Here is a 15,699-nt window from a genome sequence, read left to right as displayed (position 1 = left end):
CCGGTGTGGATACGTCCGTCTTCGGTACCCACTCAGCCCGATGCGCATCGGCCACAACCATGGTGTGTTCATTTGCACATCTGGAAGACCTGATGAGGCTGGCCGATTCCTGTGAATCCACTTTCCGTGAGTTTTACTTTCCACCTCGGCCTGACGTTTTTTCTCCGGTTATTGATCAGCTTTAAACTTACAAAATGAGCCTCCGTGTCTTGACATAAAAATACATGATTTTGCTATTTCATGACAAAAAGTCATGATTTTATGAAAGACACGGAGGCGAGTATTGTCCCAACCTTCACTTATTTACCCCATCCGGTTTGTTTATTCTCTCCAATAAGTTTTCCAGGTTTGGTAGGTATTCATTATGCGCTCTGGGTTTTTGTATAGTTTCATCCGTTCTATTAACCTGTTCATGTTATATGATTATCTGATATGCCTATGTTGAATTATGTACACTGTGTTGCTTCTGTCTAGCTATAAATTATGTCTTTGCATGCTCACTTTGGTTCAAGTACCGATTTAACCATTCGGCTCCTGTTTTTTGTGTTTTCACAGGTTGAATCGATGTTGATCGAGGGTCTTCACTACTTCTCTCTCGGCTTCACCAAGTGGGCTGGAAGTTTAAGGACAGTGCTGTGATGGGCCCCTCACTGTTGGTATCCTGTTTATTAATGGATCGGTCCCAGTTTCGTTTTGGTTCCTGATCGGAGTCCGGATGGATTTTGGGTTGTCTGTTCTATTTGGTTTGGACCGTTTCATCGTTTCCTGTTTTGTGATTATTGTGTCACATCTCCAAAGAAAGAGTAAATTTGTGGGGAGGTGCTCACTATTATACTGGGACTTGGTATGGGAGTGGCCTATCACTATGGTTACCATTTTTTCTTACTGTTGTATTCTTTGCTGCTATTGGTGGACAGTAAAGAAGGGGTTAAGCCTTTTCGGCATGAAATAGCAAATAGCAAAATCATGTAATTTTCTAGTGCATTGCACCACTTTTAGCTCAGCTGTCAGGGCAGGCAATACACTTAGTATAGGAACCCTTAGGTGCCATACATATGAGAGACAAACTCAGCCAGTTCTAGTGGTCAATCCTAAATAATTAATATTTCACTGCATGATATGCCATACACTTATTTTACATTGTTTTGCATATGTTGTTTGCTACCCCTTGAACGCTGACCAGAGGTCTGACTAGGCTGACTACACAGGAGTCCTTAGCTCACACAGCGACTGCCCAGCCTACCCAGTAATGTGCCTCCAACTAATTTCTTCTGATTTGATTTGTTGCGGTCAATTTTGATTTGTTTTATTCTTAGTACGGCATTTTTCTGTAGTTCCAAACACCCAGAGGTATAATTGCTAATTTCTTCAAGCAGGTCTTTTAGCTAACAACCACTTGCTAAACTCCACTGTGACCACCTCATGCCTATAGATGGATTTTTCTTAATGTAATTCATGGCACTACTCAATGGTTATGTTACATGTTGCTTAATATTTTATTTACATTTTTTTTTTTTTAAATGTGCAGTTACTCATGACGTGTGTTCTATCTACCTGTCTGAAATCTTGTCTTGAGTCACGCCAAATGTCAATGTCAAGCTATGTCTGCATACCTGCACAACTAAAAGAAAGAATGTACAAAAAAAAAAAAGATCATTTTAAAAGTTTATCCAAAAATATTAAATCATTTAAGTTAAAATTAAAATATTAAAATATTAAATAATTGGGGGCATGGCCTAACCAGAGAAGCGGACAGTCGCGCGGCCTCAGAGCTCCGGCTAAACGGCAGACAACACCCCTAAAAATCGAGGTGACCCACGACCAAAGGGCACCCAAAAGGCTCCTAACACTCACCCCATAGGCAAGAAAACAAAGAGGCTAAAGCCCGACCGACCTCGGCAGGGGCGAAGCATTGGGGACCTCTGGCAGCAGGCACGTGGCACCCAGGAGACCACAAAGGCGTCTCTCCACGGAGGCTGCTCCAACTTCTCCGACGGGGCGTCGGAAGAGGAAGACGGAGACCACACACAGGCAATGGAGTTGCAGCCGGCAGCAAGAGCAGCGCCCCCACACATGACACCCGATACTGCCTAGTGACACTGACCGCCATCAAAGAAATCATGGCAGACTTCCAGGCGAAAATCTCGGTGGATGTGGCCTTGATTCGGAGAGACTTGCGGGGACTGACGGGCCACCTCGGTGAGATTGAGCACACAACACAGGCCCACCCACAACAAATTAATGTGCTAACGCAAAGGGTGAAAGAGTTCACAAAACAGAGCACCAAGTATGAGGGCAGATTTGACACCCTAGAGGATAAGAGGAGACAGAAGAATCTAAAACTCAGGGGTGGTGCCACCAAAGGAACTCTCACACCTCACTAGGCACCTCCTGACGGCCATACTTACGCCAAAACAGGCTAAAGCAATACCACTGGAGGGCATATTTCGACTCCCAAAACCTACAACAGCACCACCCGCGGCCCCAGGAGACCTAGTGCTGCAGTTCCAGAGTCTCAAAGACAGGACAACCGTGATGGTGGCCGTCAGGGGACAAACACCCTACAACTTCGAGGGGATGACCCTAACCTTCTTCGCTGATCTATCTGGGGGAACCCTCGCTTGGCGGCGATCACTCCAACACCAACTACGTAAGAAGAATATCAGCTACCGCTGGAGCCAATCCCGGTCGCTTCAGATACCACACGGAGAAACCACCATCACCATACGAGACCTGCCAGATGCAAAAAACTACCTGCAGGCACTGGGCTTAGAAACATAGAATGTGACGGCAGATAAGAACCATTCGGCCCATCTAGTCTGCCCAGTTTTCTAAATACTTTCATTAGTCCCTGGCATTATCTTATAGTTAGGATAGCCTTATGCCTATCCCACGCATGCTTAAACTCCTTTACTGTGTTAACCTCTACCACTTCAGCTGGAAGGCTATTCCATGCATCCACTACCCTCTCAGTAAAGTAATACTTCCTGATATTATTTTTAAACCTTTGTCCCTCTAATTTAAGACTATGTCCTCTGGTTGTGGTAGTTTTTCTTCTTTTAAATATAGTCTCCTCCTTTACTGTGTTGATTCCCTTTATGTATTTAAATGTTTCTATCATATCCCCCCTGTCTCGTCTTTCCTCCAAGCTATACATGTTAAGATCCTTTAACCTTTCCTGGTATGTTTTATCCTGCAATCCATGAACCAGTTTAGTAGCCCTTCTTTGAACTCTCTCTAAGGTATCAATATCCTTCTGAAGATATGGTCTCCAGTACTGTGTACAGTACTCCAAGTGAGGTCTCACCAGTGTTCTGTACAATGGCATGAGCACTTCCCTCTTTCTACTGCTAATACCTCTCCCTATACAACCAAGCATTCTGCTAGCATTTCCTGCTGCTCTATTACATTGTCTGCCTACCTTTAAGTCCTCAGAAATAATCACCCCTAAATCCCTTTCCTCAGATGTTGAGGTTAGGACTCTATCAAATATTCTGTACTCTGCCCTTGGGTTTTTACGTCCAAGATGCATTATCTTGCACTTATCCCCATTAAATGTCAGTTGCCACAACTCTGACCATTTTTCTAGTTTACCTAAATCATTTGCCATTTGGCTTATCCCTCCTGGAACATCAACCCTGTTACATATCTTAGTATCATCCGCAAAAAGACACACCTTACCATCAAGACCTTCTGCAATATCACTAATAAAAGAGAATGGGTCCAAGTACAGATCCCTGAGGTACCCCACTGGTGACAAGCTCAAGCTTCGAATATACTCCATTGACTACAACCCTCTGCTGCCTGTCACTCAGCCACTGCCTTACCCATTCAACAATATTGGAATCCAAACTCAAAGATTGCAGTTTATTGATAAGCCTTCTATGTGCAACAGTGTCAAAAGCCTTACTGAAATCTAGGTAAGCAATGTCTACTGCACCACCCTGATCTATAATTTTAGTTACCCAATCAAAAAAATCAATAAGATTAGTTTGGCATGATCTCCCTGAAGTAAACCCATGTTGTCTCTGATCTTGAAATCCATGTGTTTTTAGATGTTCAACAATCCTATCCTTTAACATGGTTTCCATCACTTTCCCCACTACTGAAGTAAGGCTTACTGGCCTATAGTTGCCCGACTCCTCCTTATTACCTTTCTTGTGAATGGGCACAACATTCGCTAACTTCCAATCTTCTGGGACTACTCCTGTTAACAATGATTGGTTAAATAAATCTGTTAATGGTTTTGCTAGTACACCACTAAGCTCTTTTAATAGCTTTGGGTGTATTCCATCAGGTCCCATTGACTTATTTGTCTTTACTTTTGACAGTTGAAATAGAACCTCTTCCTCTGTAAACTCACATGTAATAAATGACTCATTTATCCTTTTTTTTAACAGAGGTCCCTTTCCTTCATTTTCAGCTGTAAATACCGAACAAAAATATTCATTGAGGCAGTCAGCTAGACCTTTATCCTCATCTACATACCTTCCTTCTTTTGTTTTTAATCTAACTAATGCTTGTTTTATTTTTCTTTTCTCATTTATGTATCTAAAAAACGTTTTGTCCCCCTTTTTTACTGACTGTGCTATTTTCTCTTCTGTGTGTGATTTGGAAGCTCTTATAACTTGCTTAGCCTCTTTCTGCCTAATCTTATAGGTCATTCTGTCTTCCTCACTCTGTTTTTTTTTATAATTACTAAATGCTAACTTTTTGTTTTTTACTATTTTGGCCACATCTGCGGAGTACCACAGTGGTTTCTTGAATTTTTTGCTTTTACTGACAAGCCTAATGCAATTTTCTGTTGCCTTCAGTAGTGCAGCTTTTAAATAATCCCATTTATTTTGGACTCCATTTAAGTTGCTCCAGTCTGATAATGACTCCTTTACACATATTCTAATTTTAGAAAAGTCTGTTTTTCTAAAGTCTAAAACTTTTGTTTTTGTGTGGTGTGACTCAGTCACTGTTCTTATATTAAACCACACTGACTGATGATCACTGGATCCTAAACTTTCACCTACAGTAATATCTGATACCAAATCTCCATTTGTTAACACTAAATCTAGTATGGCCTCTTTACGAGTTGGCTCCTCAACGACTTGTTTTAGAGACAATCCTAGTAGGGAGTTTAGAATATGTGTGCTTCTGGCACAAGTAGCTATTTTTGTTTTCTAATTCACACCAGGAAGATTAAAGTCACCCATGGTGATAACTTCCCCCTTCATTGTCATTTTAGCTATTTCTTCAACTAGTAGATTATCTAACTCTTCAATTTGTCCTGGGGGCCTATAAATCACACCTACACGAACTACTGTGTGATTACCAAATTCTAACGTAACCCAAATGGACTCTATGTTCGTCTCACTAACCTTTATTAGGCTAGATTTTATGCTATCCTTCACATACAGGGCCACCCCTCCCCCTTTCTTGCCTTTCCTGTCTTTTATATATAAAGAGTACCCTGGTATTGCTATGTCCCAGTCATTTTTTTCATTATACCATGTCTCAGTAACAGCGACTAAATCTACACTATCAGTTGCCATTATTGCCACAAGTTCATGGATCTTATTCCCTAAACTGCGAGCATTTGTAGACATGACTCTAAGCTTATCATTTTTTAACACACTTGCTACAGGCACCTTCTGTCCTTGTTTTGGGGGACAATTGGATTGATGTTTATCACCCTTTTGCCCCCCCTCCTAGTTTAAATACATCTTAGCAAAACCTCTGAACTGCTCACTGAGAACATTTGTTCCCTTTTGAGAAAGATGCAAACCATCTTTTTTGTACTGTTTATTTCCATTCCAAACAGAGCTACCATGAGCAATAAAGCCAAATCCTTGCTCCCGACACCATTCACCAAGCCACAAGTTAAAGTCCCTAATACGCATCCAACCTAGAGATAAAACAAAAAAAAACACATAATAGTGCAATATTGTCTAAATCTCCTATGAACATCAGGGAAGTATGTGGAAATAAACTCACAAAGCAGGAGCCTGTAAAGTAAGGCTCAATCTTCCAGCGTTGTGGGATTTAGGTTCCCACTCCCTTCTTTCTACTGCCCGGAGGTGATGAATAAAGTGATGTCCTCTCACAGGTAAGTTTAAATAGTAAAAAGTGCTTTATTGATAAAGTGCACAAAAAGTATAAAAATCACAAGACCTTACGGTTGAAGGAAATCTTGTAGAGATTGTCTCTGATAGCAAAATGCGTTTCGCCTCCTATGGAGGCTTCCTCAGTTGCTGTGGGTCCTTGCTGTAGGTATTCTTTATATGTAGTTTGAATTTCGCGCCCTTTTTCTGGCTTGAGTGCTCGATCGCGGTATTTTTTACTTCCGCGTTCCACGGGTGGAATGCATTAGTTCAGTCATTTCCGGTTTCGGCTCTTGCGTTACAACGGTGGAACGCATTCGTTATGGTTCCGATTTCTCTGTATTGGGACGTGCCTCTGCGTTCTACTTGGTTTCATTTTCGGCTAGTAGTCCATTATGCCCTTAATGAGTCTCATAAAAAGCTGGCAGTCCATTTGAAATAATTGTCATTGTGCAAATAAGTCTCTCAAAACAGAGTTTAAATGGAGAGAATAAAATGAAGTTAATACATATTCTAGATTCAAAATTATGCAAATTATACATAAATATAATATAGAAAAACTTATAAATGACCAGGAAACGTCAATGGGCACCAAATTCGCCCCAAGCTATGCCAACCTTTTCATGGCATTTTGGGAAGAAGCATTTGTACTCCAAGGACATCCATGGGGGGCGAGTTTGGTGTCCTATTGTCGTTTCATAGATGATATCTTTTTTATATGGACTGGCACTTTAGAGGCTCTACAAGAATTCATTTTATATCTTAATACTAACAACTATGGAATCAATTTAACTAGCACTTATAGTGAACATAATATTAATTTTTTGGACCTTGACATCAGGATTCAAGACGCCATGATAGTTACCAAAAACTACTTCAAACCAGTGGATGCCAATAGTTATATCGACACCAGTAGCTGTCACCATAAACCCTGGCTAAGCAACGCCCCTAGGAGCCAATTTTTAAGGATTCGCCGCAACTGTAAATTAGACAGTGACTACTTAGAGCAAGCCCAGTACATTAAACAGCAATTTATGGAAAAGGGATATAACGAAACATCTTTGAATCAAAACTTAGAAGATGTAGGTAAACTAAAAAGAAGCCAACTTATCCAATACAAACCAAAGAAAATGCAAACCAACACCAATGAAGTTCCTTTCATTTGTAACTTTAACGGACATAATAAACGTATACATAAGACCATAAATAAATATTGGCACTTATTAAAAGACGATCCAATTTTATATAAAATTTTACCTTCAAAACCTAGGATCACATACAGAGGAGCAAAAATGTTTAAAAATATACCAGTTAAGAGTCACCTAAAACCCACAAAACCTAAGCATTTCATTCAGGATCTTAAAGGATTCTATGGTTGTGGCACATGTCTCCCATGTAGAACAACTAAACAAACAAAAAGACATCTTGAAGACTTGGAGAGTATTATTCAGAAACCGTATACTATAAAAGACCATCTCACGTGCCACTCCAAGGGTATCTTATATATTTTAAAATGCCCTTGTAATCTGCTCTATGTAGGGAGAACCATTAGACCTCTCAAAGTTAGAATCGCCGAACACATTCGGAACATTAAAAATGGCTTGGAAACCCATAGTGTGTCGCAGCATTTTAAAGAAACTCATAATCAAAACCCAGAGAATTTATTTTTCTGTGCGATTAAGGAAGTGAAACGAGACTGGAGAGGGGGAAATTACATTAAAACATTAGGGAAAGAAGAAATGAAATTCATATATACTTTTAAAACTCTTATCCCCCATGGCCTGAATTTAGATTTTGAGGTTTGTCACTTTTAAATATCCAGTTCCTTTTAAAGTATGTTTTTTATAAAGGTTTTTTTATAAAGGTTTTTCATAAAGGTTTTTTATTTTAAGTCATTTATAAGTTTATCTATATTATATTTATGTATATATATATATATATATATTATATATATATATAATTTGCATAATTTTGAATCTAGAATATGTATTAACTTCATTTTATTCTCTCCATTTAAACTCCGTTTTGAGAGACTTATTTGCACAATGACAATTATTTCAAATGGACTGCCAGCTTTTTATGAGACTCATTAAGGGCATAATGGACTACTAGCTGAAAATGAAACCAAGTAGAACGCAGAGGCACGTCCCAATACAGAGAAATCGGAACCATAACGCATGCGTTCCACCGTTGGAACGCAAGAGCCGAAACCGGAAATGACTGAACTAATGCGTTCCACCCGTGGAACGCGGAAGTAAAAAATACCGCGATCGAGCACTAAAGCCAGAAAAAGGGCGCGAAATTCAAACTACATATAAAGAATACCTACAGCAAGGACCCACAGCAACTGAGGAAGCCTCCATAGGAGGCGAAACGCATCTTGCTATCAGAGACAATCTCTACAAGATTTCCTTCAACCGTAAGGTCTTGTGATTTTTATACTTTTTGTGCACGTTATCAATAAAGCACTTTTTACTATTTAAACTTACCTGTGAGAGGACATCACTTTATTCATCACCTCCTGGCAGTAGAAAGAAGGGAGTGGGAACCTAAATCCCACAACGCTGGAAGATTGAGCCTTACTTTACAGGCTCCTGCTTTGTGAGTTTATTTCCACATACTTCCCTGATGTTCATAGGAGATTTAGACAATATTGCACTATTATGTGTTTTTTTTTGTTTTATCTCTAGGTTGTTTTAAATTCGGTTTAAACAAGAAGATACTCCACCTTATATTGTATGTATATTCTGTTTGTTGTGAGGGCGAAGGGTACTCACTAAGGTGTATGAGAATCTCTTGGTTTATTTTAGCATATGTGTGTTCCACTGGTAATACTGTATTTCTTTTAGTTCCTAATACGCATCCGCCTGTCATTCTGAGTGTTATGCACAGGCAGAACTTCAGAGAATGACAGTGTGGAAGCAACCTGCCGTATATCATTGGCGAGATATATATATCATTGGCTTGGCACCAGACTCGCTGGGCCCAACAAACCCTCATGGCTGGGATCCCGCGGCCACACATGACTTTGTACCCAGAGACAAAGCCCTAACATCTCGAGCTGAGGCCACGACCTGACTCCACAGAGGACCAGACCCGGAGGAGCCAGGCGGACCCCTAACGACACCCGGACTCCCAAGCACCACTGCCCTACTTCCCTATGCTTGGCACAGGTCGACAAGGAACCCTCATGCCGGGACCACAGAGGTTTAAACCTAAAGCCTCTGATATCAGAGACGCTACCCAGGACCACACTGTAGCCTCCTGAAATGGGACTTACTAATAACATGGAACCCTAACGTGAGACTCAAGGCCTGATCGCTTATCTTTGCTTATGGTTTTTTATACACGTTTTTTCTTCTTTATGCCCAGTTTAGTACTCTAGTAACAACCTTCCAATAACTGTTTTAGGCATCACTACATGCTTCAGACAAGCTCATAGTGTCTGTCACCAGCCTGCCTAATAACATAATAGTTTATCTCGCCTGTACTATATCCAAGCCACAAAGGCATATACTACATCTAAGCGCACATGTAGCCGCACATGCCTGAGCACCACACATAGACCACCTACCCATGCACATAATCAAGCAGGATATGCATCAATCAACCCAAGCCTAAGCTAAATCAATAACAACGCACGCAGTTGCCTCAAATTTATACTGATCTTAATCTAACATTTCGTTACGCATTACTACACTATATCACCCTAATATGTCTTTACTACACAACTTCACAAAACAAAAACAAAATGAGGCATCACTATTCAGGAAATGTAAATATTCCAAGTTGACTATGTTTTAACCCTCTACTGTAAAACGCTATTGCATTTCCTCCTCTTTATTCTGTACCCCATCTCAGATGTCTCAATAGAAGAAAGAATTTTACAAAAAAAAAAAATATATATATATAAAATAATGTTAATAGTTTAGCTTAGAACTACTAAGTTCTCAGTGATTACTTTTCTAGCAACCTATTTCATTACCCCTACTTATACCATTTGAGTCACTTTACCCCCCTCCCTTAGCTCATTGAGCATTGAGCAGGGTCTTCAACCCCTCTGTTTCTGTGCGTCCTTTTGTCTGGTTACAATTACACGTCTGTTAGTCCACCCATTGTACAGCACTCAGGAATTTGCTGGCACTATATAAATAATAAAGTAATAATTATAATAAAAAAATAGGAATTAATTTGAAAGTCTTATGCAAAAATATTAAAGTGGGTCCTTAGTGCAGCTGCCTGGAATATCTTTATAAAGGATGTGGTAAAACTATTCTAACAACAGAATTAAACATGCATGGGAATCTGTGTGTGAATGGAAGATATGAATTGCAAAATGTTCTTCTTAACCTGTCTACAGCAATAAAGACAATTGTGTGTGTTTCTTTCTTCATGCTGTGCTCTCTTTTTTCTCTCTTTCTCTCTCAATCGCTCTGTCTCTACCGTCTCTTTCAACGCTTGCAGCCAATTTGTGTCCATGAAAGGCTCATGCTGATTCACATCTCACTGTCACACACTCATATAACTCACATTAATCAAGGCAGGTATTGGCTATTATCCCAGGTTGCATTATTGGATTATACTGCCACTCCCAGGGCTCACGGTATGTATCCTTGATTAGCGCCATAAATGCAATTAGACAATCTGAAAACCAAATGACAAGGCGTATCAAGCTGACAGCTGCGTGACTCATTTGCAAATAGCAATTTTCAGTAGAGTTTTCAGACTTTCTGTAAAATTTGCAATTTAGAGATACATTTCTACTTATAAAGTAAATAATCATAGAATATCTTCATGGTAACAACATGATGAATCAGAGTCTTCAAATTAAATAATTTGTGGTGTTTTGTATTTAAATTTACCGTCTGCCCCTTTATAAATTAATTGAATGAGGGGGCCGGAAGGCTATGTTATTTGATTATGTAGTTTTTTGACAACATTGAGAGGCTCCACCATTGGATGGAAGTGATCTTTCTGTAGGGTTTACCAAAAGGAACCAAAAGACAAGTAAAAATGGCGCTAAAATTAATGTGTACAGTACAATATAAAAATGAAGCAGCACTATATATCGTGAAAAAGCTCCTCTCACATAAAATGCAAAAAACCAAAAATAAAGTGCGCTGTGCCTTTAAGACCAATATTAGTGAGTAATTCACACAAATATTAAATAACAATAATGACTTTTCAAAGGTTATTTAAAGTGCACTGTGCTTAAACACTATAAATCAAATTAAGTGATATGGATATCACATACATATGTGATATCTTAAAAGTGCATTAGTGTCAAAACACATAAGTGCTAATTGAAAAATAAACTCACTTTTAAAAGTTTTGTAGTTGCTTCTGTTGACAATTCAGTGATATACTCAAAGAAAACAGAAAAAAACTCATAGGGCAATATGCATAAAATTTAAAATACTGAAATTATAAATCAAAACACTCACAAGAGTAGAGCAATTTAGTCTGCTCTGAACTGTATAGGCATCTCGGTATATAGAGGCTTGAGGCTGTGATGGTAGTTAAAATCCTTTATTAGACACTCCAATCATTAAAAGTAGTTGTCTGGCTGTATGTCCTTCTCCTCACCGGTGTGATATAGTCCCAAACAATTCCGTCGGTCCTTTTCAGGCTCTCAGGGCTGCTATCTCTCACACTTGTTCCGGGAGGCGGGGCTTACGACCGTTGGACGTAATGACGTCAGAGCGTGATGACGCGTTTCGCCGACGTGCTCGGCTTCATCAGATCCGCCCACTAATCCATCACAGTCTCTTTTTAAAGCTTTTACACAGGGCGTGTTTACCCAAAACAGTCCGAAGATGCTGTCCTTTGATTGGTTACCCTAACCAACTCATTAGCTCTCTAATAATCAAACTTTTTCGTACATACTCAGGGAATTATTCACTAAATGTCTGAAAAATTATTTTACACATATATACCTTATGAATTATAAAAACAATATATATATATATACTCTTATGCTATACTATCTATTTCCACAGTACCTACTTAAATAGAGGAGGAAAGGAATAAAATTAATCCATTATATAATACCATATTCTGAATCACATTTAAAGTGCTAGATTACATGTCTTAAAGTGAAATATACAGCATGCAACATGCAAAAAGTGCAATATTCTCAATACTTAAACTATTATGTATATATATATATTTACCAAAAGGATACTCCAAAAATGAATTGGGAAAGCCCAATTATCATCATCCTCAATCATGGAAGGAATTCAAAGCGACCTGTATTTTAAATAACAGCAGTTCTGTACATTTAGGAAAACGCATTTAAATAGAAAATTAAGGCAGACATCTGTCTGTAAATAAAAATAAGTACAGGATAAGTAAAAAAACAAGGGGAAATTTACATTACAACTAAAGGGATACAAAGGCATCAAGACTGTGGCGGGACCGCTGCATAACCGTGAATTGCCCTTTCATATTTCTGGATGTACTCTCCTGGAATGTGTGTTTCCTCTTTGTGATTTTTCCCCTTTTTGTAATTTTTACACTAAACAATGCTAACTACTTTCAAACGGGGGCGCTCCAGTGCACATTGAGAATGTGTGGTTAGAATATTCATACCTCGCTAACGAAGTGTGAAAACTGCAGACCACAAGGGAAACAAGCAGCGCTTGCTTCCCCTGGCTGGCTGCTGGTTCGTATCACCGAACGCCCACCAGGGGATTGTCCTACCTGCTCCCAATGGAGCTATAATCACTCCCTACCCCTTGGCTCGTAGTTGTCCAGGAGAGCGCTCTCTCAGGTGGATACCATTGTGGGATTCAGGCCGCACATGATAACCGGGACCACCACTGATAGGCAGTGCGGCTGAACGGGCACAAGGTCCAGGGACTCCGAGACACCAGAGCCACTTTACCTCTGGTGCGACCCCAGCTTGTCCCTGAGGAAGAAAAGATGGGGGTACTGTTGCTGTTCAAGGGGCCGGAGGGAACGTCCACTATATACCCATTGCCCATGTCCATCTGGATTGCGGCAATGGAGAGAGTAGAAGTCTCATTGATCGACTACCCGCCAAGGTACTTATCGGCAACGACCTGGAACACATTGCCTCTGCCTTTGTCTCCGCTCATACCCTGTAAGAAGTCTACCAGGTGATGACCCGGCAGCAAGCCTGCACCATCCAAGTCGTCTCAAACTCTGATGCTCAGGAAGGCACACGTGCCTGTTTCCACCCCCAAGGTCCCATAGAAGGCCCCGTAAGCGCCAAATAAGTCCACCCCCTTTGGGTGCCATTCCTGTCCTTACAACAGGGCTGCCCATACCCACTACCTAACCCCAGAGTCCTGGGATCCTTCCCCTAATCGGTGCCCATACCTTGGGATACAATGAGTTTGAGAAGGCGGTAGACTCCGACCCGACCCAACAAGGTTACAGGGACAAAGCAAACACAAGGGCAGTAGGGAATGAGGGGGAGTGGTACACCTGGGAAGGAGGGTGGTTATACCACATAGCAGTGAGGAAGGAACCAGTTACAGCCCCTACTACCACCAAGCAGCTGGTGGCGCCCAAGAAGTATCGTCTGAGCTGCTGAGGCTAGCTCACGATATCCCCTTGGCCTGGCATTTGGGCAGGAGCCGGACAGCATCTCAGCTCACCTAAAGCTTCTTCTGGCCAGGCATCTCTCAGCACCTGAGGCAGTACTGCCAGACCAGAGATGTCTCGCAGAGAGTGGGGATGCGGGGGGATTGGCACAAGGCACCCGTCCATCACCTACCTGTTATCGAAGATCCATTTGGCAGAGTAGCTGTCAACATCATAGGCCCCCTAGCCAAGCCTAGTCCCTATGGGAAGAAGTACATTCTGACCATTGTGGACTACGCAACTTGGCACCCCGAGGCAGTCACCTGAGCAATATTTGGCAGAGACTGTGGCTCAAGCACTGATGCGAGTGTTCTCCCAGATGGGTTTTCCCCAATGGCCTGCGTGGGCGCTTCAATGGTACGTTGAAGAAAATGCTCCGTACCTTTGCTGAAACTAACAAGAATTGGGAGAAATTCCTGCACCATCTCCTGTTCGCTTATCGGGAGGTGCCGCAGGAATCGACTGGGTTCTCCTGATTTAAACTAATGTTTGGGCAGAGAGTGAGGGGAACCCTAGACCTTGTGCGAGAGCACTGAGAGGGAACTTGGGATCCCATATGTGCTGGAGTTTCAGGACCGACTGGAGGAACCCACCCGTCTAGTGCAAGGGAACCCTCCAGGTGGCCCAGAGGCACCAGTGCACATAGTATGATCGGGGAGCCAGTAGCCATTGCTTTCAGGTCAGACAAAAGGGGTTGGTACTGAAGCAAGTAGAACATAGTTACATTACATAGTTATATAGCTGAAAAGAGACTTGCGTCCATCAAGTTCAGCCTTCCTCACATATGTTTTTGCTGTTGATCCAAAAGAAGGCAAAAAAACCTAGTCTGAAGCGCTTCCAATTTTGCAACAAACTAGGAAACAATTCCTTCTTGACCCCAAAATAGCAGTCAGATGTCTCCACTAATTAGAAGTGATATCCCTGTATGTTATGTTTTTGCAAGTATTTATCTAATTGCAGTTTAAACAGCTGTATGGACTCTGACAAAACCACCTCATCAGGCAGAGAATTCCATATCCTTATTGCTCTTACTGTAAAAACAATTTCCTTTGCCTTAGATGAAATCTCCTTTCTTCCAGCCTAAATGTGTGACCTTGTGTCCTACGTATAGCCCTGTTTATGAATAGATTTCCAGATTAAGGTTTGTAGTGGCCCTGAATATATTTGTATAATGTTATCATATCCCTCTCAGGCACCGTTTTTCCAAAATAAGCAGATTTACATTTTTTAACCTTTCTTCGTAACTACAGTAAAATGCTCCATTCCTTTTATCAATTTTGTAGCTCGTCTCTGCACTTTTTTCTAGTGCCATGGTATCTTTCTTTAGAACAGGTGCCCAAAATTGCACAGCATATTTAACCAGCAATTTATAGAAAGGTAAAATTATATTTTCTTCCTGAGAATTTATGCCCCTATTAATACAGAACAAAACCTTAATGGCCTTAGCAACTGCAGATTGACATTGCATTTAGCTGCCTAATTTGTTGTCTATAACAATTCCCAAATCCTTCTTGTGTGTGGTTATCCCTAGTTCACTACCATTTAGGGTGTAAATTGCTTGTGCAGTTGTTATGGTACTTTTTAGCAGTAAACCAAAATGTTTAAATGTCTATCTGTTCCTGTCCAAATCAATAAAATAAATTGCGTATATACGCTGAAGTAATTAAGTCTGACACACAAGGTTCAGGTTAAAATAACTTCGAGAAAATTTATTGGCAAGTGATTAAAAAGCGGACGCGCAGGTCCTTTTAAGAGACATTTTACGTCATCATTGATTATTAGAATATCAGCAAATAAACATCATTAATTGGATTAATTGTTAAGTGTCGGGATTAATGTCCACCTATCAATATTATTAATTGGCTCAAAACTAAGTGGTTAGTCCCGTGTCCACCCACCAAGAGGTGGGATTGTTCTGGACACGGGTGGGGGACAAGGGGTCTTGAGCGTCATTTTACACGGTCGGTGATCTCAGGCTTCGTGGCCAGGTGCAAGG

Source organism: Pelobates fuscus, chromosome 9, assembly GCF_036172605.1.
Source record: "Pelobates fuscus isolate aPelFus1 chromosome 9, aPelFus1.pri, whole genome shotgun sequence".
Lineage (NCBI taxonomy): Eukaryota > Metazoa > Chordata > Amphibia > Anura > Pelobatidae > Pelobates > Pelobates fuscus.
Note: the sequence above shows the minus strand (reverse complement) of the source record.